This window comes from Pleurodeles waltl, chromosome 2_2, assembly GCF_031143425.1.
Source record: "Pleurodeles waltl isolate 20211129_DDA chromosome 2_2, aPleWal1.hap1.20221129, whole genome shotgun sequence".
Taxonomy (NCBI): Eukaryota; Metazoa; Chordata; class Amphibia; order Caudata; family Salamandridae; genus Pleurodeles; species Pleurodeles waltl.
Window position 1 is genome coordinate 875,070,762 of NC_090439.1, and position 25,618 is coordinate 875,096,379.

Below are 25,618 nucleotides of genomic sequence, written 5' to 3' on the forward strand. Positions count from 1 at the left end.
CAGCAGGTGGCCCTCATCTTTGCCCAGTCGGTGGCTCTCCCAAGAAGCCCCCCTGTGCCCTGCCTGCATCGCCAGACTAACCCCTGGGTCCTTCCATTGATTCATATTCAAAACCCGACACCTACATTGCACACTGAACCCGGTGCCCCTATGCCGCTGAGGGTGTATTTTGTGTGCCTGTTTGTGACACCCCTCCCCAGTGCTCTACAAAAAACCCCTGGTCTGCTCCATGAGGACGCAGGTACTTACCTTCTAGCAGACTGGAACCGGAGCACCCCTAGTCTCCATAGGCGCCTATGTTATTTGGGCCCCTCCCTGACCTCTGCATCTGACCGGCCCTGTGTTGCTGGTGCTGGGTGTTTGGGGTTGACTTGAACCCCCAACAGTGGGCTGCCTATGCCCCGGAGAGTGAACTTGTAAGTGCTTTACTTACCTGCTAAACTAACTTGTTCTTACCTCCCCCAGGAACTGTTGAATTTTGCACTGTGTCCACTTTTAAAATAGCTTATAGCCATTTTTGCTAAAACTGTGTACATTACTGTTTTACTTCAAAGTTCCATATTTACCCATGCCAAGTACCTTACCATTTATGTACTTAATTGAATTCTGAATCTTGTGGTTCTAAAATTAAGAAAATAATATTTTTCTATATAAAAAACTATTGGCCTGGAGTTAAGTCTTTGAGTGTGTGTTCCCATTTATTGCCTGTGTGTGTACAACACATGCTTAACACTACCCTCTGATAAACCTACTGCTCGACCACACTACCACAAAATAGAGCATTAGTATTATCTAATATTGTTGTCACTATCAACATCTAAGGGGAACCCTTGGACTCTGTGCACACTATCTCTCACTTTGAGATAGTATATACAGAGCCAACTTCCTACACATGTTGTACAGCAGCTCGCTCTGCTGTGCAACATGTCTAACTAAACATTGACAAAACCAACTGAATTCGCAAATACAAAACCTATTGTCTTTGCCAATGCTTGTTTCCTTTCCTTTTCGAGGGACTGGACTCCCTGGCCCTTTTGTTGGTGCATCATTATCTGGAGTCCCTGTAGAAATAACGAATTTGCAGAAGGATCTACTGTTGGAACCAAACCCATACATTTTTCACAGGAACTCATATTGGCCACAGCATTCAACATACTAGGTATAGGCTCAGGTCCATCAAGTCATTTTTTTGTGGGGATACACAACATCGTTCCCTACATTTTCTGTTTTTTGCATCTTTTTTTATTGTTCCTGATAGGGGCCTTGGCTACCTTCAACAGTGCCTTTCAAGCAACTCTTGGTTTCTTTATCTCGCTTGATGGGGAGGTTGGTTCAGCCTTGTCTGTTGGACATAAAGGTTTTTCACGACTCTTAGTCTTAGTACAACATGCCTTTCACAGCAGACATTGGATGTGAAACAGACTCATGGTTTCTTGGTGGATAAGGTAATAACAACAGTTGTATCAACTTTAAAGGAAAGCGTTTCATCATCAACTTGGGGCTCAATAGTGTGGGCTTGGGTCTAGTCAAAACTTGTAGAGCATAGTCAATGTTGAAATAGTGTCTCAATCTGCTGATGATATTTCGATCAGGGACAATATGGAGCTCAATGTTCATTGGAAAGACTTTATAGTTTCTGAATTTACAATTTCTTTGATTTTTTCTCCATAAATAAAACAACCTGCATTTCAACGACTCAGTTCTTGAGCAAGACAGTTTCATTTACATTTCAGCTATTCAGAGGTGACTCAAGGCACACAGTGAAGCAATATTATTGTAAATGGATCTGCTCGTTTTATCAGCAGCACATGAGACACAGTACTTTTTGGCAAATAATAGTTTGGTTTACACATAGATGTCATCACATCTGGGCACGCCTGCATGCATTTCAGTCAATATCATCATATTGCATTTGTATCAGTAGAGGTATGGTGTCCAGATAGGCTGTATATCGAGTTCATTTGTCCTGCGACCTGGACTTTGGTGATTGCAGCTCTCTGAAGAGTTATACATTTGTATTGCCGGTAGCAACATTTTGGAGCTACCCCAATATCACTGATGCTAAACCTGGCATCCAATGCACTGCCATATCCCCCTTGATCAGCAAGGATATTAATGCAGTCAATTTGTGTACTCCCTTAGGTATTCTTTCCACATACCTCTAAAGAGCCACATCTGGGGCTCCCTCAACCCAAATCCCCACTATCAGTAACATTGGTTAGTCTCTACCTAGAATTTTTGGATTTGTGGGCAGCTGCAAGCCAGGTGTAGCAAGTCAGCTTTTGCCATGTGGCATATAATGCATTCATGCTGTCTGATGGGGTCCAGTTTATGAGGTTTATTGGTATAATGTAGCCTATGTAGAAAGTTAAAATGTATTAATTTGTGTCTGTAGTTCATGGATATAAATTGTAATTGGGCACAGCAAAATTATATATTTTCAAATGTCCCAGTGCTCTCCTAATTCTTCCTTCCATGATCGAATAGCTAGTTTATTAGTTGGGGGTCTGGTTTCGTTGGAGATTATTGATATCCATCTCTGACTGAACTTTAGTTTCACTACCTCGGCCAGCTAGGTAACTCCTGTGGTTTCTGTGAGAACATTGTAAAAGAAGCACCTATGGCCTCTCAGGGTCTATGTACATGAACATATCTGATAGCGACTTTTAGCTCCCCAGGCATCGGACTGGATCCAGAAGATTTTTCATGAGCAGTACCCCTATCGGCTCCATGCCCATCGTTGGCGTTGTCTGTGCGGGAAGTAGCATCGCAGTCCCTATATAGATGCCACCCAGGTGCGTTGGCATCAATTCTTTTCTTTCTGTGCCAGCCTGTGCTAATCTGAGAGAAGGGCTACCCCTCAGTCCGATTTTGACGGGACTTTTTCAGGTTTTTGTTTACAATTTTTAAGGTTTTGTCTCCTGGTGTGTCAAGGATGTCGTCATGCAAGGCAGGTTTTAAGCCCTCTGGATCCTGTATCCGGGTGATGTCAGTGACGGATCTGTACCTCATCTGTCTGTGGTGTTTGGGGCTTGACCATGACCCAAAATCATGCTACGATTGCTGGACCATACATCTGAAGACTTTAGGGGAGCGGTCCCTAAAGCTGATGGCGGCCTGACTTGTAAATCCGTGCAGGTCGAGGTCCTGGTCGAGGGGAAGGTCCTGGGACCAGTCGCAGAGCCCAAAGTCGTCGTCGTCCCATTCCAAGTCATCACCGTCCCATTCCAGGTCATTGGGATGATCGGGTAAGTCGAGGCACAAGCAGAAGAGCAAGAAGTTGAAGCGGTCTTAGACTTCTCCTGGTCTGTCAGCCGGCATGGCGAGGGAGTATCTGCATTCTAGGCCTTGTTCTTCGGACCTGCACCGCGGCTGGCTCTGCCCTTCCCTGACTTTCCAGGAGCCATAGTGACCCCTGCCCAACTTAAGGAGTTTTATGAGGTCATGCACCTAATTTTTGGGCAGTCTAACCCCGTCGGCATGCCTTTGGGCCCCAAGCAGTCAGAAGGAGACCCCACCTGATTCCGCTCTGGCTGCCCCCAAGGATCCAGTCTTGGATCCGGACTGACACCAGTTGTAGCATCTCAACATTCCCCAGCGTCGATTCTGATGCAGGCACCACCTGCAGCGCCGGCGCCCCCTTGCGGGACCACACCCATTGTCATTCCTGACTCCAACACAGAGCCGGATGGGCATCACCCGTCTCCAACACCGGCACAAACCTTGATTCCTAGATCAAAGCCTAAGCCCTATTCACTTTGGCTAGGCCTTGGGAAAGACTGTGAGGGGTTGCTGGACCCTTTAGGCTACCAGCCCTCTGAGGAAGAATTGGACTGGTGTGAAGACTTGGGTCAATTCAGTGGACTGGATGCCTCTCCAGATACTGGTATGTTTTCTGTCCCTACCAAGGTTACGGAGGAGGGGGCTTCCTACACAATGGTGGTGTGGAGGGCAGCTGAGGTCCTAGACCCTAAACTGCCCCCAGTGGCAGTCAAGACTAATCTCTTGCCAGAAGTGCTGCAACAGGGAGCTTCTACATCCAAACCCCTGCTCCCATTCAATGACTTCCTTCTGGGTACATGGTCCAAACCCAGCACAGGGGCTTCTGTGGCTACAACGATTTCCTACCACCACAGGCCCACACCTGGGGACCCAGCCTTCCTCACGCAACACCCTACCCCTGAGAGCTTGATGATCCAAATCTCAACTTATTACTGCGCTTTCCCTACCGCTCCCTCAGATAGGCTGGACTAATTTACAAAGAAGATGTTTTCTTCCGCCAGCCTTGCATTGTAGTCCATAAACACTGCATACCTTTTGGGCTGTTATTCACATACTCTGTGTGACACAGTTGTGCAAGTACTACCACAGGTTCCCGAGGAGGAGGCCTGGGCCGTATTCTCTCAGGCTGTCGCCGATAGGAGGGAGGCAGCAAAATTCATGATTCATTTCAGACTTGACACAACCAACTCTCTCGACAAAGAGTTTCCAGGACCGTGACCCTGAGACGCCACACCTGGCTGAGGAGGTCTGGCTTTTCAGGGGATGTCCAAACTTCCCTTATGGACATGCCTTTTGATGGCACCTGTCTCTTGGCAAACAAGGCAAATTTGGCGCTAAAGTGCTTCAAGGATTCTCTGGCTATGGCCAGGCCCTTGGGCCTTGCTGCGGCCCCACCCGGTCCCCCCAGGCTGCCTTTCGCTCCTTTCATGGCTATGGAAGGGGATTCCAGCTGTGCCAATTCTCGCCCAGCCACCTTGCCACACATGCTTCCCAGCCTCTGTGTGGATAAGTACGCTGTACCCACCGACAGCCACTGATCAGTCTGCCTTCTTGCCCCCAGCACCCCCACGCCGCTGTCTCTAAACCCTCTTAGTCCACCCTTTTTACCACCATGGGCACCCAGTTGGCAGCAGGTTTTGCCATCACCTGCCCCACTGGCAGCCCTTAACATCCGACAGGTGAGCTTTGCGGATTGCCCGGAGGAGCTACTCCCTTCCCTTCAAGACTACTTATCCCTACAAGACTACCCATCCCTCCATGCCACCATCTCATGACTGGATGACAAAGGATTATCTGTCTCTTCGTTGCGAGGAAGTTGCGGCTCTCTGGGCCAAGAGAGTCCTAGAGAGGGTTCTAGTGCCCGAAGAAGGCAGTAGTGGGTATTTCCTGTGCTTTCTGGTTCCCAAAAAGAATAAAGGCGTTTGCCCTATTTTAGAGCTATAAGCCCTCAAACTCTTCCTCAAGAAGGAGAAATTCAGAATGCTCACATTGGCTCAGATCTTGTTTGCCCTGGACCCAAGAGACTGGAAGGTAGTGTTGGATGTGCAGGACGCTTACTTGCACATCCTTGTCCTGCCTGCCCACAGGCATTACCTGCGGTTTAGGGTAGGCCACAAGCACTTTCATTTTGCTGTGCTTACCCTTGGCCTTGCCAGCACCCCTTGAGTTTCTACCAAGATGATAGCAGTGGTCGCAGCTCATCTTTGGAGATCACGGGTGCCAGTCTACCCCTATCTTAACAACTGGCTGTTGAAGGCGAGCTTGTCTCAGGCTGTTGTCTCCACCCTCTAGACTATGGTGGACCTTCTGGTTTTGCTGGGGTTCACTATAAACATACAGAATTCATACCTGACTCCCACTCAGATGCTCCTTTTCATCTGAGGTGTTCTGCACATGGTGCAGTTTCTGGCGTATCCTCCTTAATGGCGAGTCCAGGATATTTAGGCTATGATACCGATGTCACAACCTCTATCCTGGATTTCGGTGAGACTGACTCTGAGGCTTCTGGGCCTCCTGGCCTCCTGCATCCTCCTGGTGACTGCATATGCAGGCTCTGCAGTGGGACTTGAAGCTCCAGTGGGTGCAGCATCATGGGAATCTCTCCGACATGGTCCAGATCAGTGAGGGAACTGCGAAAGACCTGCACTGGTGGCTAACAAACCGCGATTGGGTCAGAGGCAGAAGTCTCTCCCTTCCCCAACCAGATCTCACAGTAGTGACAGATGCATCACTTCTGGGATGGGGCAGCCCTAGGGAGAGGTGCATGTAGGAAGCTGGCTCTGTATATACTATATCAAAATGAGATATAGTGTGCACAGAGTCCAGGGGTTCCCCCAGAGGCTATTTGTGGTAATGTGGTCGAGCAGTTAGGCTTATCAGAGGGTAGTGTTAAGCATTTGTTATACACACACAAGCAATAAGTGAAAACACACACTCAGGGGGTCATTCGAAGTCTGGCGGGCGGCGGAGGCCGCCCGCCAGACTTCCCCCTCCGAAATACCGCTCCGCGGTCGAAAGACCGCGGAGGGTATTCTAAGTTTTTCCCTGGGCTGGCGGGCGGTCGCCAAAAGACCGCCCGCCAGCCCAGGGAAAAATCCCTTCCCACGAGGATGCCGGCTCGTAATCGAGCCGGCGGAGTGGGAAGGTGCGACGGGTGCTGTTGCACCCGTCGCGTATTTCACTGTCTGCCAAGCAGACAGTGAAATACTTGTAGGGGCCCTCTTACGGGGGCCCCTGCAGTGCCCATGCCAGTGGCATGGGCACTGCAGGGGCCCACAGGGGCCCCGCGACCCCCCCTACCGCCATCCGGTTCCCGGCGGGCAGACTGCCGGGAACTGGATGGCGGTAGGGGGGGTCGGAATCCCCTCGGCGGCGCAGCTAGCTGCGCCGCCTTGGAGGATTCCAAAGGGCGGCGGTACACTGGCGGGAGACCGCCAGTGTTGCCGGTCTGACCGTGGCTTTACCGCCGCGGTCAGAATGCCCTGCGGGGCACCGCCGGCCTGTCGGCGGTGCTCCCGCCGACCCTGGCCCCGGCGGTCTAAGACCGCCGGGGTCAGAATGACCCCCTCAGTGACTTAACTCCAGACCAATAGGTTTTTTAAAATAGAAAAATATACTTTTGTTAATTTATTTCTAGAACCACAAGATTCATTTAGCAGGTAAGTACATTAAATGAAAGGTACTTTGCATAGTGATACTTAGAATTTTGAATGGAATAAACAATGTACACGGTTTTCTTTCAGATGGCAAAAGGCTACTTTAAAAGTTTACACTGCAATTTTCAACAGTTCCTGCGGGAGGTAAGTATAGTACAGTTTTTGAGGTAAGTAACAAACTTACCGGTTCAATCACTGGGGCATAGGTAGCCCACCGTTGGGGGTTCAAGATAACCCCTAACACCCAGCACCAGCAACACAGGGCCGGTTAGGTGTAGATGTCAAACTGTAGCCAAAATAACGTGGGCCCTTATGGAGACAGGGGGTACTCTAGTTCCGGTCTGCTTGCAAGTAAGTACCCGCGTTGTCGGAGTGCAGACCATGGGGGTTTGAAGGAGCACTGGAGGGGCCCCAAGTAGGCACAAAAACCACACCCTCAGTGGCACAGGGGCGGCCGGGTGCAGTGTGCAAACAGGGTGTTGGGTTCTCAATAGGATTCTATGGAGGGACCTGGGGGTCACTTAGGCGCTGCAGGCAGGGCACGGGGGGGCTTCTTGGGCCAGCCACAGAATGGCCACGGGTGAGGGCCGTCTGCTGATCGTTGCTGCACCAGGGGCCGGTTTCTCTCTGACTTGGGGGCTGCGGGTGCAGTTCTTCTCCAGGCGACGGATATCTTCGTCCCGGACAGTCGCGGTCAGGGGGGTCCTCGGGATTCCCTCGGCAGGCATCGTCTTGGGGGTCCAGAGAGGTCAGCCCAGGGTGTACACATAGTCTGAATCGCCTGGGGATCCTCTTTGGCAAGTTGGTTTCTCTGGACACGGGCCGGGGGCGTCAGGTGCAGAGTAGGTTGGACTCACGCTTCTGGAGTGAGGTGAGAGTCCCTTTAAAGATGGTTTCTTTGTCTTCATGTTGGACAGGGTCCACTGCTCACTGGAGTTTCTTGGTCCTCAGTGACGCAGGCAGTCCCCAGAGGCTTTTCAGGGTTGCTGGTCCTGCAGAACATGTTGCTTCTTCTTTTGCAGCTTTTTGAAGCAGGAGACGGGTCGGTAGGGCTGGGGCAGAGTCAGTTGTTGTCTCCTTCTCTTCTCTGCTGGGTTTTCAGCTCAGCAGTCCTTCTTTCTTGAGGTCGTCAGGAATCTGAAGAGCTGGGTTCAGGGTTGCCCCTAAATACTAACTTTAGGGGTGTGTTTAGTGTCATGGGGCAGTAGCCAATGGCTACTGTCCCTGAGGGTGGCTACACCATCGTTGTGTCCACTCCCACTGGGGAGGGGGGCAGATCCCTATCCCTATTGGTCCTAATCCTCCAAACCAAGGTGGAGGATTTCTCAAGGAGGGGGTTCACTTCAGCAATGGACACCTTAGGGGTGGTCCTGGCTGAGGGGTGACTCCTCCTTGTTTTTCTCATTATCCCTCTGGACTTGCTGCCAAAAGTGGGGGCTCATCCGGGGGGCGGGCATCTCCACTGGCTGAAGTGCCTTGCGGCACTGTAACACCAGGCCTGAGCCTTTGAGGCTCACTGCCAGGTGTTACAGTTCCTGCAAGAGGAGGTGTGAAGCACCACCCCCCAGGAAAGGCACTCACCCCATGTGGTCAGAAACTCGTCTGGAAGTGGCAGGCTGGAATAGACCGGTCAGCCTTTCACTAGCAGTTGGGCTAACATACGGGGGACAGCTTTTTATTTTCAATAAATCCCACACTGGCATCAGTGTGGGTTTATTGTGCTGAGAAGTTTGATACCAAACTTCCCAGCGTTCAGTTTAGACATTATGGTGCTGTGGAGTTCGTAATGACAAACTCTCAGACCATATACTCAGTATGGCTACCCTGTACTTACAATATCTAAGAATTGACTTAGACACTGTAGGGGTATAGTGCTCATGCAGCTATGCCCTCACCTGTGGTATAGTGCACCCTGCATTAGGGCTGTAAGGCCTACTAGAGGGGTGACTTACCTATGCCACAGGCAGTGGTTGGTGGGCATGGCACTCTGAGGGGAGTGCCATGTGGACTTTGTCTTTTCTCCCTACTAGCACACACAAGCTGCAAGGCAGTGTGCATGGACTTAGTGAGGGGTCCATTAGGGTGGCATAATACATGCTGTAGCCCTTAGGGCCTCAGGGCCCTTGGTACCAGGGGTACCTTTTACAAGGGGCTTAACTGTGTGCCAGGGCTGTGCCAATTGTGGAAACAAAGGTACAGTTTTAGGGAAAGAAGGCTGGGGCCTGGTTAGCAGGGTCCCAGCACACTTTTAATCAAAGCTGGCATCAACACTAGGCAAAAAGTGGGGGGTGGCCATGCCATCAGTGGCATTTTTCTACAGTGGAGATCAGAGGGTTCTGGCTTCTGGTGGAATTCAGACTCTACATCAACCTGCTGGAACTCCGAGCAATCTGAATGGCATTCAAATCTTATCTTTTCTACCCTCCATCAAGGGAAGACAAGTACAAGTGTTCACGGACAACACCACTGCCATGTGGTATTGCAGCAAAGAGGGCGTAGTGGGGTCATGGACCCATTGTCAAGGTGCTCGGCACCTCTGGACATGGCTAGAACAGCAGGACATATCCCTGGTGGTTCAACACCTGACGGGCTCTTTGAACGCTTGAGCAGAAGAACTGAGCTGAAGATGCCTAGCGGATCACAAATGGTGTCTCCATCTGTAGGTGGCACAAGGTATCTTTCAGCAGTGGGGAGGGCCTTAGTTAGATCTCCTCACCTCTGCTGAGAATGTACCTTGTCAGCAGTGTTGCGCGCTGAAGTTTCCAAGGTGGCTTTTGCTCAGAGACAATTTTTGTCTTGAGTGGAACCCGGTGAGGTGAATGTATTTGCAGTTGAGTTGTATGCCTACCTGAACTGCAAAATGAATGTACAATGAGCTCCCAGCAGCAACATAACTGCCAGGCTTCAGTTAACCTTGCACTCTTTGAAAAAGCAAATTAAGTTTTAAAGCCATTCTTGAGTACTGGCTCTTGGTTCACACTGTACAATGTCAGAATTATTTTTTTGTCAGTCTAACAAAAAGAATAAGCCACTTATGGTGTTCTCAGCTGATTTGAGTCCTGAAGTTCTTGCTGCCGAAATAAAATCACAGGATGCAGTAGAATCAACAGGAACCATTTTAAGAAAACATCCTGGAAGATTTAGCTTTGGACTTAATGACACACTTTGTGATGCCCCAGAGCTCTGCAACTCATGGGAGTCAACACGAATGCCTGATGTTGTCTTAACATTTTTTACATCATTGTTTAATATCAGCAAAGCAATACTATTACAAACTAAAGTTATTGAGTTTGGAACGGAAGCCAAAAACATTAATAATAGCTTTGAACACATAAGCAAAGAAGTGGAAGACAATCTCATGAACCGACAGGCTTATGCTGTGCAAATGTACTTTCTTTTCCAAATCATGTTTTATGAATTAAATCACAGCAAAAAGAAAACTCTGCTACACATGAAGACTGCCCACGCAATCTATGACAAGTGCATGTTGATAGCCTTCTTCATTTCATGCAGCAGCAAGGAAACCCCTTTGAAATATCTGGGCCTGTGCGACTACACAACTTGTGACCAAACAGTTTGTGGATAACTATATAAAAACACATCTACTAGATGTCCTGGAACACGGATCGAAACTATATGCAGAACTGAAGCAGGAGAGATTTGTATTGAAAGAGAAAAAGCTGTTTGACATAATTACTAAAGTTAAACTTCCATTGGCATAGTAAGAGTTTCGTCCAACCAGCCACTACAAAACAGGTTACAAAAAAACAACTTTCACGAGCACTTAGTGAGATTGATGTAGCAAAAGAAAGGGGTGAATTTATCGAGTACATTCTGCTGCATGATCTTCTTCCAACAAACACATTATTTGATGGAGATGCTGAAACCAAACCAGTGAAGCACAAACCTGAAAAAAATCTATCACCTGAAGAATTTCAATTTAAAAAAGGTGTCCTTATTAAAAACTGCTGTTGTTGTGGATTCTCTGTAACAATTGTGAATGGTCACGTTTTCATCCATGTAAAACTTCGGAGAGGTGTTCAGACTGTCCTACAGATATCAAAGTAAGTGTGCACCATACAAGAACTGCACATTATCTTTGGCAGTTATCTTGAACTATCTATCAAAGAATGTGAGAGAATCAGACAAATGTCTACAAGTAGAACAATTGACCTTGCCTGCATCAAAATTCTTACAACTATGCCTGTGCAAATTGATAAATTCTTTTCATTCGCATTGAACAAGATCAGTTTGGAGATGTTAACCCACCAAAACATTGCTAATCCTCCATTGAACACTGAATTTCCAATTATTGCAAGTAGAATGATTGTCATTGAGGAGTTGGTGACTGCAGAGATATATTCACCAGGTACAGGCCATATTGTTCAAGAATTTAACAGCAAATTGGAGGAAGCTGACCTTCGTGTTCTGACACATGTTGAGTGGGCTGTTCAAAATGGTTCCAATCGAGTTATTGTACTGTCAAATGACACATATCTTATTAGTGTGCTATTTAGATTTGTTGCAATGTTCAGAAGTCAAGGATTGTCAGGTATAGATATGTTATGGACAGACGAGAAAAGACACTTAATCCTGCTTCATATTCTGTACAAGAAACCTGACACTGAGATGCCCAGTGTTCTTGTTGAGGTACATATTCTTACGGGTGATGACACTATGAGCAAAATTGAAACAAAGTGTGGAACTTTAACTGCTGAACCTGTGAGGTTTCTTATAGGATTTGCTGAGACATAAGAAGGTGACTTTAAAGGCATAGAAAAATATCTTGTGCTTGTGTGGAAAACAAGTTCTGACTGTCACACATTTGACTATCTTCGGTTGAGTGAGTTCAAGAGATCAGTTCCGCTAAGTGACCTTCCACCAACGTCATATTCTGTGCATGGACACATTAAAAGAGCATTCTACTTGAACAGAAAATGTGTAAATGTTTTGGATCATGCATATGTAGAGAAAGACCCGCGTGAATTTGGTTGGGAAGATATTGATGGGGTACTAAAACTTACAAAATTTCTAAAGCCTCTACCCACAGAACTTACATGAACTTGCAAAACCTGTGCTACAAAAAGATGTCCCTGTCAATATGCTCTTCTCAGATGTTCAACATTCTGCAAATGTACCCCAAGCGATTGCCAAAACAAGTAAAGTATGAAAATGTGTCTAAAACAGGAGTGATAAACATTATTTTTGTTCATTTTCAGATCATAAACATTGTTCGGTGTATACATAAATGGATTAAAAACCATTATTATTTGTTTCTTTTCTATATATGTCTCTTCTTCCTCCATTATAGCCCCCATTTTGGAAAATGGCGGAAGGATTGCTCTGAAGCGCTATTATCTGTCTCTATAAGACTACTTGCCCCCAAAACCTATGTTTTGACACCAAAATGAAGTATATAGGTTTCATAGTTTCTGAAATATTACTTCTTCACTGCAGCACATCCGCCTTTTTAAAAAAATGTCGTCCATAACAATTTGGCCTGGGTCAGCAATGTCTACCCAAGCTGAATTACTTTTCTAATGATCCAAAAACACAAATCAAAAATGAAAATCTCTGGACAACAGTTTTCTTATGGTGGTATATCATGGGGCCAGGATTTGCTCTTATGCCAGCCTGAATCAATCTTTACATCTCTGATCTGAGTGTACAGAAAAATTGCTCTAAGGGAATCGGTATATTTATGAATAATTATGGCAGTGTGGGTAGAACTAACATTTTCAGTATTGCCATTCTGCCAGTCATGACCAGTGGCATCTTTATCCTTTGTAAGATGTGCGTTTGTATTTTCAAGAGCACAGGGCAATAATTATCTTTAATCACAGTGTCTTTAGTCCTGTGTGTTGGAACATGTAGGTATCTTACTAGCACCTATCTCCAGATCGGTGGTTGGTTGTATTGTCTTAGTTATTGAATACATTTCAAATATGTCCTGATTTATTTTAACACTTTAGTGTTCACCAAATGTAAACACTTCTTCAATAATCGGGGTCAGATTAATCTCTTGATACTTTATAAATAATATAACATTGTCTGCACACATAGAGATTATTAGTTTTCTGGCAAGAAAGGAAATGTCCTGTCCCAATGATGCTGTCCAGTATTTCATGACAGCAGTTCCATTGCATTTGCAAATAGGAATAGAGAGGCATCCCGGCGTACAGCCCCTCTTCAGTTTGCTAGCATTAGATATCAAATTGTTTACCTGTATCCTCACTGTGGAGGAAGTATATCACAGTTTTATTATCTTAATTATGAATGCCTCCAGCCCCAGTGTCTCCCATATTGTCATGAGTAAGGACCATTCAAGTGATTCAACTGCCTTTTTGGCATCTAGAAAAAAAAAAAAATTGCCGAGACCAGGGTCTGGTTGGTTCATTAGTGCAACCAGTATTCATACGTTGAGAACTGTTGATCTAGCTGGTATAAATCCTGCTTGGTCAGGCAGTACCAGCCACTTAATCCTGTTGAAAGGCAATTTGCTATCACTTTGGCCAGGAATTTACTGTCAAGGTTAAATAGGGCCATGTATGATTTAGTGAGTTGCAGGTTCTTCCCAGGTTTAGTGACGCAATCATAATAGCCTCACAGGTTGCCATAGGCAGTTCCTGTAGTGGTAGGGCCTCCCCATAGCCCTTCATTAGCGTTGGAGCCAATACTTCAGCATATGTTTTATAAAATTTGACATTTAGATCATCGGATCCTAGTGACTTCCCATTGGCTATATCATCTATAGCTGTTTTAGTCTCTTCAAATGTGATAGGGTCAGTTAGTGGCATTCTGTCTCCCCTCTCCAGCCAGGTCATCTCTATATCACTTAAGTATCAGAAATTACAATTTCTTGATCTGTGAAATGATGTGATGCATTCATTACAGCTTAGTTTATTCAAGGGGTGCTACGAAAATCTGAGTCTGAAGTCTGTAATTGTAGACTGTCCAGACCCTCAGCATAGTAGTCATCTTCAATTTGCCCTATGGCCATACCCTCTGTGGACTAAGTAATGTGAGTATTGGCAAAATAATAATGTCTGTGAGGTTGTCGTTGTTTACAAAGAAAAAGCTCACTAATAGAGCGGCACCAGTGGTTATACAGGTGGGCTCATCAGGTAGCATTTTGTTCAAAATGCTGAAAGGTGTATTATTCAGGCCGCTGCTGTGCTATTGTGGCCTCTCACCAATATTTCTTCTTCCCATGCTTGATGTCGCTACAGTTGCATCTGAGACTGTGTTTGTAATTTTGTCATCTAATTTTCTGTAAAATTTGAATCTGTTGTAACTTTCAATAAGCTATCACATCATGTGTTCATTTTATAGGCTTTAGGGAGAGAGGCCAATAAGTTGTTGTAGATTCTCAATGATCTTCTTGGTGGTACTACACTGGAGCCCAGCTTGTGAATCGTCATGGTTCAGTATATTATCAATACAGTCAGTTGAAGGTGTGATAATAAAATAGATCAGATAGAGACTTCTAGCCACATATTCGCTACCTTAGAATAAGTTTCAGACTGGATCCAGAAGATTTTAAGCAATTCTCAGTGCGCTCTGGTGAAGGCATTGTTCGACTTTGTGTGGTGTCTTTGGTGTCATCTGCACCAAAAATTACGTTTGCGGTACTTATGTAGGCGCCATCCCATCGAGCTGACCTCAGTTTCTTCTTTTCCGTGCCTTCAGTGTGGATCTGGATCGAGCTCCCCTTAGTCATTTTTTTACTGTCTTTTTTCAACCTCTTATTGAAGTCTTATGTGCCTTTTCCTACCTTTTTTTCCAGAGATGTCCTTGAAGAAACCCATTCGGTTCAAACCTTTTGGCATCTGTTATCGACAGATGTCTGTGACAGACCTCCACTTAATATGTCTGTGATGCCAGGTGAGTGACCACCACTCCACGTCATTTGCCGAGTGCGAGACCATGGACCCAAAGCCATCTGCGAGCGGGCCATGAAACTCTTGGCCGCTTGTCATGCATCTCCGCACCTCTCCAGATCCAGTTTTCCTGAGAGGTCTCACGACCGCTCCCAGAGTTGCTCGAGTCATTCCTCATCGCACTCCAGGACTACTTCTGGTAAGTCCCGCAAGAAGTAGTCCAAGACGTTGAAGCACTCTTCAACTTCTCGGCGTAGCTCCCATTCTTCAGTTGACACGAGGGAGCAGTGGCACAATTCCTGACCTTGATCGCAGGTGGTCCCTGTGCAGCTGGCATCAGAAACTGGGTCTGCTTCATGATTCCCCAAATTCCCCTGAGCCAGAGCAACCCCTACCCAACTCAGAGAGTTTTATGAGGCCATGAGCCTCATTTTTGGGCAGTTGAACTCCTCTGGAGCATTTTTGGGTCACATGAGCTTGAGAGGGTCTTCCACTGGGGTTCAACTGGCAGGCCTGCCCTCAATGCCACTTGGGACCTCAGGATTCGTTGGTCGGTCCGGATCGGTCCCAGCTGCGACTTCGCAACTTCCTGCGGGGACCATTGCAGTGATGCCAAACCCATTTTGATCCCTGACTCAAATACTGAGGCGGACCAACATTGCGTCACGTCGGTTCTGGTGCCAAGCAGGCCCATAGGGCCTAAATTCGCAACAGAGCCCTATTTCTCTTAAGGGCCTACTGAGGAATGTGAATAGAGAGGGTCTGAGGATCCTTATTCCTACACTGACCACCTAGCAGATGTCATGGCCAAAGACAACTGGTATGAGGACCTGGCTGACACTGGTGGTGTGGACACTCACCAGACACTGGCCTCCTCTCTCCTCCCACTGTGGCTAAAGAGAAAGGGACTTCCTTTGCTATGGAGGCCCAGACTGGGGCTGAGGTCCTGGACCTTCAACAGCCCATGGTTCAAGTCAAAATGAACGTTTTGACAGAGGTACTTCAAACGCAAGTATCCCCATCAAAATCCTTACTACCCTTCAACGAAGTTCTCACTGAGGTATTGCTGGGGTCCTCAACCAAGCCCGGCACAGGCACTCCTGTGCATAGGTCCATTGGTCACTGCCATCGCCCCGCTCCCAAGGACCCAGCCTGCCTCTTCCATCACCCTACCCCTGAGAGTCTGATAGTCCAGACCTCAACTTTCCAAATCAATCCTGGTGCATTCCCTACCACACCAACGAAAAGGGAATCCAAAGAGCCTGGATGCCTTCGGAAAGCCGTTTTTTAAAATCCACCAGCATGATTCTGCAGTCTGTGAACGCTGCATGCTTCTTGGGCCGTTATTCCCATACAGTGTGGGATACAGTTAAGCAAGTGCTGTCTGTGGGCTCAGATGAGGCCTTGGCCATACTTTCCCAAGCTATTTCTGACAAACGAGACATAGCAAAGTTCACAATCAGATGCTGGTTTGATACAACTGACTCATTGGGCATAGCCATAGCTTCTTCAGTGGTGCTTCAACATCACACCTGATTGAGCAACGCTGGCTTTTCAGAGGATGTCCAAGTCTCGCTCATGGACGTGTCCTTCGATGAAACACATCTCTTTGGAGATAAGTTGGGTTCAGCCTTGGAGAGATTCAAAGACAGTAGAGCCGCTGCTAGGTTGTTGAGGCTCTTTGTGGCCCCACAACAGCTGCATTCTACCTTACTCACCTTTCTTGGCTGCAGTAGGGGCAATTTGTCGCATCCTTTCCCCCCAGCCTCCATGGCCAGCAGGCTCTGTCTTTCTGTGGATGGGGTGCCCACAAGCCTTGTGGGGCCCAAAGCCAGATGTCCACCCAATCCGCTCCCCCCCCTCCGGCAGCCACACAGTCAAAGCCTCTTTACTTTGCCCTCAATCCAACATGGACACCCATTTGAAAGCAGAATCCAATACCATCGGCACCAATGGAGGAAGATTACAACATACAAATGAGTGATCCAGATTGTCCAGCCAAGTTACTCCCTCTTGTTGCAACAAATCTCTCTGACCTGGTCCAGCTATCGGAGGGAATTGCAAAAGACATGCAGTCATAGTTCATGGACCATGATTGGGTCAGCCGCAGCCCTCTCTCTCTTCCTCACCCAGAGCTCAAAGTGGTGACAGATGCGTCACTCCTGTGCTTGAGCGGCTAATATAGTTATTCACGGACAACACCACCGCTGTGTGGTACTGCAATAAACAAAATGGGGTTGTGGACCCTTTGTCAAGAGGCCCTGCACTTCTGGACATGGCTTAAATGTCTGGACATATCTCTGGTGGTTCACCACCTGATGGGCTCTCTGAACGCCAGAGCAGACAAACAAACCTATTGTTACGTGGTGGATCACAAATGGCATCTTCATCTGGAGGTGGTGCAGGGTCTCTTCTAAGAGATTGGAGAGAGCCTTGGTTAGAACTGTTCACCACCACTGAGAATGTACAGTGTCCACAATTTTGCGCACTGGAGTTTCTAAGGCGCCTTTTGATCAGGGACACATTTCGTCTTGAGTGGAGCTCAGGACTTCTATACACTTTTCCATTGATACCACTTTTGTCCAAAGTTTCAAGAAGATCAAAAAATTACTGTGCCAACGTCACCTTAGTGGCTCCGGATTGAGCACAGAAGGTATGGTATCCCGAACTTCTGAGCATGAACATCTATCCTCCAGTCAGGTTTCCCATTCGAGAGGATCTTATATGCCAGCAGCAGGGCAGGGTATTGCACCTGAACCTATCCACCCTCCACTTTAATGCATGCGTCGAGTTTGAGCAGCAACAGTTATGGTGTTTAATCTCTCTCCCGAAGTATGTGATGTCCTTCTGGCAGCTAGGCGTTTGTCTACTAAAACCATCTACGCCTGCAGATGGAACAGGTTTGTGGTTTGGTGTGCACCCAAATCCTCTGTCTGCATGCTTTTCTGAAGTTCTCCTTTTGTTCTTTTTCTGGCCTGGTAATGCTTTGCTTTGGGCTCAGTAAAAGGCCATCTGTCCACCATTCCAATTTCTTACAGTTGCTGGATCAAACATTCCTGTTTAAGTTACCTGTTGTGACTAGATTCCTTAAATGTTTGCAATATATATTCCCTCCCATGCCCTTCCTTATGCCCCAGTGGGACCTAAATCAAGATCTCACCTTTCTTATGTGTTTGCCTTTTGTGCCGATGCATAGTTGCCCTCTATGGCTCCTCACGATCAAAACCGTCTTCCTTATGCCAATAACATATGCCAGGAGAGTTAGCAATTTGCAGGTGTTTTCCATTAACCCATGTACACTTCTTTTTCCCTGGATAAGCTGGTCCTTCGAACCCTGGCTTCCTTTTTGCCAAAGGTGGTCATACCCTTTCATGTCGGGCAAAGCATCACTCTGCCTACCTTTTTTCCCCACCTTAATCTTCTAAGGAAGAGGAAAAACTCCATCGCCTGGATCCAAAAACAGCATTATCATTCTATATTGATTGTACCAAGGAGTTCTGTGTGGACGATCTGCTCTTTGTGGTATTTGCAGGGCAAAGAAAGGGAAGGCAATTCAAAAGAGAAACATCTCTCAATAGATACTTCTTTGCATTTGGATCTGCTACACAATGTCCTAAAAACAGCCCCCTAGGGTCCTAAAAACTCACTCCACCAGAGCTCCTGCTGCGACCTGTGCATTCAGTAGAGGAGTCCCGTCCTGGATATCTGTCAAGCAGCTCTATGGGCATCATTGCAAACATTTACTAAACACCACTGCCTCAACAGTCAGGTCCGGCGAAATAGGTGTTTTGCCTGCTCGGTCCTTCAGGACTTCTTAGTCTAAGGTGGTCTGTAGACTCACCTCCGGGTGAGATTGCTTTGGTATTTATTTTAAGATAAGAAGTGCAGCTAGAAGTCTGTATCAGATGAGCAAGTTACATTTGGTAACACCTTAACTGGTATCTAGCTGCAGATTCCTTACCAACCCCACCAACCACCCCGTTCTGCGAACTGTCTTCAATTAAGAGATTCTTTTGGTCCTCACAGGCACACTACTCATTCCTCCTCAACTTGGCTTCATGAGTCTGGTGCGTAAAAAATAGTAAGGAACTGAGGTCAGCACTATGGGGTGGCGTCTATATAGGCACAATGCACAAATTTACCAGCGGAGCCGAACACCACCACCTACTGGCGCAAAAGAGGATTTGTTAAAAAAGTTCCATACCTAGTATGACGCCTGGGAGTGTTCCAAGTTAAGAAATCTGTGGCTAAATAGAGCCTCTACCAGATATAGCATTATGGAAGGTAACTAACTTGTTATTTTGGGCACAAGCTGCATGGAGGAGCTAGAAGCAAACTGAGAAGGATGCAGGACCTATGTAAGTTTTTGTAAGTCTAGACCCATGAACCTAGTTCCTAAGTATTGTACAGTTAGCACCGATTATTGAAGAGGAGGCGGGCACAAAGACTGTGTGTAGTGTGTTTCAGCAGCTTTGCTTAAATGAACTCCATGGACATGTCACCGCTTCTCAACAAGATAACTCACTTTGGATAGTGTCAAAGTTGCTACCTTCACCAAATGCATTGCCTGATGATCAGTGATGAGAAGATCTGTGGAGTCATGCCTCCCTCTCCTGTCTGCTTGACCACTGGTCCGAGTCCTCGGGCAGAGACTAATACAGTGACGTGATAGTGTATTCTACCAGGCCGACAGACTGAGGTGAAGCGGTTGTTAGAGGTAAGGACACAGCACAAGCACAATCACTCTTGTCAGTGGTAGAGAAGAAGAAAGTACAGTGCAGGTTATAAGAAACATGGTTAATACCCACTTTCACCCCTTAACACAAGCCACTGTACAATATACACTTTGGAGGGTGACATATTACCAGTCACCTGTCTAACACGTGCACTTAGGAGGTGTTTACATTAGTGTACCAGCCTGCTACCATGCTTTCTTATCCTCCCGCCGGCCAACTGTGCACTGAGGAAATTTAGTGCAGTATTTATTTTGAGGGGGCAGTTAGGAAAAAGAGAATGGGAAGCAGGATTATCCACGGTATCCTCAAACCTCTTGACTCAACTCAGCTCCAGTGCTGAACCAGAATCTGCCCCAGCTCTGCTTTTCAGGCTCGTTACCTCCTCTCACACTCTGTTCTGCCTTCAGGTCAGCAGTGGCTCCTCGAGCTTTAGGTGCAGCAGCACCCTCCATCACAGATGGCTAGGAGCAGAGACCAGGACCAGCCACTACAAAAAAGGAAAACGAAGCTCAAAGCCCAAAATCACTCCCCGAAAAAGGATGGATGGTTAAGTGGCCGATAGGCAGGTACAGAGCAGGGGCACGAGCATGCCAGCCATTCCCATGAGCTTTCACTGTGCGCACAGCAAGCAAAGAGGAAGAGCTGTCCAAGTCTGTATCACTGTGCAAGCGCAGCAAGAAAAGTGGCTTTGTCTGACAGAGGTATTAACACAAAAAACAAATCGCACCTACCCCTAGATGTTAAGAAAACTAAAAATATAAATATTCAAGATCAAATTTCTGCTGCTAAGCTCCAAAACTATGGGATCATCAATCGGAAAGTATCACTCAAACTTAACTTAATAATATGTACACTTTAGCTGTTCATTTCTGGTGGATACTTCTACCTGAAGATTCCTTGCCCATGGGTACTCCTCAAAGCGCCAGACATTTCAGTAGGCTCTTCTCCATAGCTCTGCCCTGATGGTACGTACCGCCGACTTCATTTCACACTGAGACAGCTTCTGACGTTGCCAACCTCATAAAGTGCCCACCCCAACCATTGTTCTTCATGGTTCCCTTTTTTGGGGGACTTCGACATGGTTTTTGAGCTGGATTCTCCACAGAAAATTCTCTGTTAGAAGTGCAACAAGCATGTCCTCTCCCAAGAGGTCAGGATTTAAGCCTTTATAGTGTGTGTGAGGGGCAAATTTTAATTACCAACCCCCATAAAATCTGTCTGTAGTGCTTAAACTCTGACCACAAATCCAGATCTTTGGAGCCATACCAGAGCTTGCACCCAAAGGCCTTTTACGGGAGGGAGGCTAAACTTTTTATGGCCAGGGCCAAAGAAAGTAGGAGGTGGTGCTGGTCAAGGCCCGGTTCAAGATCTCCATTGTTCTCAGTGTCGAGATCCTCCCTCCAAAAGCATAAGAAGAGAAGGCATGGGAGCAAACACAAACATGGTAAGCTGCCAAGGCCTATCTCAGACTTCTTTTCATACATAGAATTGGTTGATGCTTTCCTGCTAAAGGATTTGACGCCACAGACATTAATGAAGGTCGCAGCACCACCATCACCCCAGCCTCAGGTCCACCCAAGCCACACCTGAACTTTCTGGCATCCAGAGCTGATCCAGCACCTTATCTTAGCACGATGTTTGAAGACCTTGCTGTGGTCCCCTCTGGAATATCTTTGAACCCCATGGGATTGGGGTTTTTGAATGCGGGCCTTCCCTCAATCCCATTCACTCCCTTATTGCCACTCCATACTGTCAGTCACCTCTGGTGCCGAACCTTGTCCGCTTGAGGCCTTTACCATCTGCTGCATCACTGACTCAAGTTGCCCTCACACCCTGATGCCACTGGTGCCAGTTTCGACTTCTGAGCCAACGGTTTCAGTGTCCCAGCCTCTGGCACCCATACATAATGTCCAGAAGGCAGACGCAGTGCCAGCTGGAGAAGATGTTTGGCACAGACTGAGCAAAAGGACTTTCAAGGCCCTTACAAGAATTTCATGGGCTTGTGGCATAGATACATTCCCTGAGGTGGTGTTCCTGGACACATTCTTGCCCCTGCCTCTCAGAGTAACCTCATACTACTCCATCATAAGAAACCTAACATTGGTTTTCGAGATGCCCTTGCCTACTGTCAAAACTAAAGCCAATATTCTGACTAAAGTACTGCAGACTTCTGCCCACATTCAGTGAAGCTCTTCTAGACCCCATTTTGGCTGCTGGGACCGAACCATGCTTGGCTCCTGGTCAGCAGGTCATTTGCAAGAAGGAATAGACCTGCACCAGTAGATCCGTCATTCCTCTTGGAATATCCTTCACCGGAAAGTCAAGCCTTTTCTTCTAACTCATGCCTGGAAATTTTCGTATCACACCCTCTGATAGGGAATCTAAAAAGAGTGACACTTGGGCTAAAAGGTCTTTGCAGCCAGGAGCCTGACTTTGAAGTCACTCAATGCCACACATCTGCCAGGGTGCTATGTGCAAGCCCTCTGGGATATGGCAGGTATTAGGTTCCTAATTTCACCCTGGGACTTCTGGCCCCTTTCAAAGACCTGATTAGAGATGTCAGACAGCAGCAGGGCAGGGGATGCTATCTGGCTTAGATAGGGCAGATTCTGTCACCAGGACAATGGGGACATCAACAGCTGTCAGGAGGTATACCTGGCTGACAACCTCTGATTTTTCCCCTGATGTGCAATTAACCTTGATGGACTTTTTCCTTTGAAGGCAGCCTTGTAACGTTTCTAAGCAAATTCTGTCATGGGCCTCTGTCATGGCATACAGCCGCAAAAGAAGGAATCCAGGATTTCAGAGGTCTTGTGGGTTGGGAGAGACCTCAACTTGCATCAGCGCTATGCAGCCCTTCTTCAACAGCAGTCTCAGAACCCCATTGTGTGACAGTTGGGCCAACTGAGCCATTTTATTCCACCACCCCATTATATGGATTTTAACTGAATCAGCTAATCTAGTACACCACTTGCTTTGTCTGCTCTTTATTCTGATTTCACTTCCAGAGAGGTGCACGCCATTTAGGTGCTCAATCACTTTCAGTGGTCCTCCACAATGTTTTCCAGGTCCTACGAAACAGTCATGGCCAATCCTTGGTGCATCACCAATGCATTTCCTCCTTTTGGACTAACAGTTTAAACTTGCAAGTGCACAACACGCGTATACACATACCACAAAAGAGATGCAAAGAGATCACAGAAAATACATCTTACCTCTTTAAAGGCAGTCTCTGGTTGAGGTGATTAAGAAATCATATTTTCGTGTTAAAAAGTCTGATCATCTCCTGACGAAATGAAGAAATATGTTTTTTCAGGCACTGACCATAATTAGCAGACTAATGGGGTAACTGCATTAAAAGAGACCGATTGTACCCCCCTTTCCAAGCCTAGTGATGAGAGAATATGAAGTCCATTTTGTACCCGACTAAACAATTTTACTGTTAAACAGTGTTCGGATGCAAACATTATTTTTGTATTAAAATGTTAATTGATATCACTGCATTTCTCTTGTAATTCCAACTTCTAGCAGCACAATAACAGAGCACAATACATTGTAAATGAAAATATTCTCCTGGATTACCCATACTTCCAAGAAACGGCAAAAAACGATGGTTAAAGTCTGAAGTAGATGATCACTAAGAAGAAAACCGGGATTAACTGCGATGAGGGAGACCTACTATGTGCACCACAAAGACTAAAGTATATCATCATTGTTCTTTTAAATGTCTTATTGTTTGTTTTAGTTGCATTTGTCGTTTTCTTTTTACAGGTTAATATGCAGATAATGGAGAGAAAGCTGGGACAGTTCTCTGTTCCTCGTTCCCATGTTAATAACACTGTATTAAAAAAGCTGAACTCAGTTAAGGAATAATACTAGGGTATATGTGTATAATCAGATCTTGATTGCACTGATGCATTAGCTAGCAGAAGGCATCATTTTATAGCACCAATAGTGGCTCTCATCATTGCATGTTTAAAGCCGCCCGTTCTCCCACACAAGAGAGAAGCGCCTTAAAAGTCGTGACTCGACAGGCAAAATGAACTCCAATATGGAAATCAGCCCTAGCATCTTGAATAACCATCTCACTTCCCTAGCCCTTGTGGTAGAACAGAATGGCTTAAGGATTCACAGACCGAAGGTATTAGTTGGTGCGTGCCAGCGGGCCACCCGAACCATCCTTATTTAATCGCATTCTAAAGTTCTGTAAACATCTAACCACTTACAGGAATGTAAAACGAGTAGAGATATAAATGAAGATGCTTGATGCGGTTTCCATTGTCCTCCAGGACCACTCCTCCAGGTAAAAGTACACAATAGAGAGGTCAAGAGCCCTGACAAACCTTACTTGCAACCTAAAGGCTTGCTTTACAGGTCGTAGGTGGGACATTAGATTATGGACAGTGAGCTAAGCACAGCAGAGTAGGAAAGATAACATCCTGTATTCTAGGCTCTAGTGAGAGAGAAACTTAGGAAAGTCTGTCCTATTTTCTACATAAGCTGACACCGTTCAATCATGTTGAACTGCAAGTTTTTCATGTTCTTGGGGTGCAGCAGTCTCACAGCAATCCTGCAACCTGGCACAGAAGGCCACAGAGGTCACTGGAAATCTGCGGCTCGCCAGAGCAAGAAGGTACATATCACACTAGAGGAGAGGAGGACTGACCACCCCATTTGTGTCCTGAAGCTAGTGCCGTCTATATGAAAGTAGAGATGGTTCCTCCACTTTGGCAAAAGGTGGCCTAACATCTCCCCACTTACAAGATGACTCTCTAAACCATCATCAGATGTGTAAATGCATACCTGATCTGGTACCCCTTGCTCTAAAGGAGGCTGTCTGTCAGATTCAGGCAGCAACTGGAAAATGGCACAACTCGAAACCGAAGCAAAGAGTCCAGCATTTTGCAAAGAGGCCCAGAGTAAAAGCCTTCTGAATTTGAAAGACCTGGCGCTTTTGAATTCCAGTTGTAATCGTGGACTGGGCGAGATTTCTAATGTGCTGTCACATCCATCAGACTTCAATAATACTATGCTTGTCACTAAATGCTTCTGAAAACTCCTTGGGGATGTTGATCGAACCAACCCGTTTAGAGAACCTGTTCCTTGTTCCCATTGGCATCTATTTCTCTAATGCTGTCCTAGCCTCCAGTGCTGCTGTCGTGCACGAATTATTACTGAAAATCCCCCGAACACTCTTATATGTAGAAAGTTTGATAAAAGCTGGGAAAGACACTCCCCTGACTATATTTAGAGTTATTAAGCAATTAGTGTAATGTTATACACTTTCTGCCAGCACCTTCGAGGAATGAACACACTATTAAAACTACCCTCGTACTTGTAAGCTTTACTTGGCCAAAGTTGATGATGGTCTTCAGGAACAGAAATATTGGAAGCTGTATTTCTAGAACTTCCATACAGTTAAAATTATGTGGAACCTTTGGGTTCAGTAGCAAGGACTGTTTCTTTTAATGGATTGTCTCTGTCGACGCAGGTGATACATCTGTGGTATATTTTGTGTGGCGTATTAAACTTAGGTAGCCATGTCGTGTTCATGCTTTATGCCATCCTACCTATTTTGTTTTGGTTTCCCAACCCACTGCTTCTATTGATGCTGCTTTGTGTGGTCTTGATGCTCCCGCCCTCTTGGCTTGTTTTGTTACTTATGATGACACTTGTTTGGCTGAGTTACAAGTGGCGCTCTCATGTTAGATATACAAATGTATTGGAATATTGTTTTTATTGGTTGTTGCTTGGAAGTTACCGCTGATGCTGTTAACATCCTTGACCTTGTGTTAGTTTACTTCGAAGCACTACCCCGGATGTATTGTGCTTGGTAGCAATGCTCATCCCCATTAAAAACACTCTGACCCCTTCTGCCATAGCTTAAATCTGGGTGGGTGAAAGTCTTTGTGTGGTGAGATCCAGCAGTCCGTGCAGAATAAATAACACCATTCCTAAACAGTTAACGACCTTTGTCAAGTTATTTAAACTTTTGGGAAGCATGACAATTGAACTGAAAAAGGAAATCCACTAAATATAAATGTAGTTAAAGTGTCGAAGATGT

The 25,618-nt window shown here is 46.3% G+C and overlaps 1 protein-coding gene across 3 annotated transcripts in view; it reads left to right on the top strand.

Annotated features, from left to right (window-relative positions):
* The window catches only part of VPS13B (vacuolar protein sorting 13 homolog B), a 2,423,697-nt gene that overhangs the window by 1,935,774 nt on the left and 462,305 nt on the right, over positions 1 to 25,618 (top strand). The window lies entirely within an intron of this gene.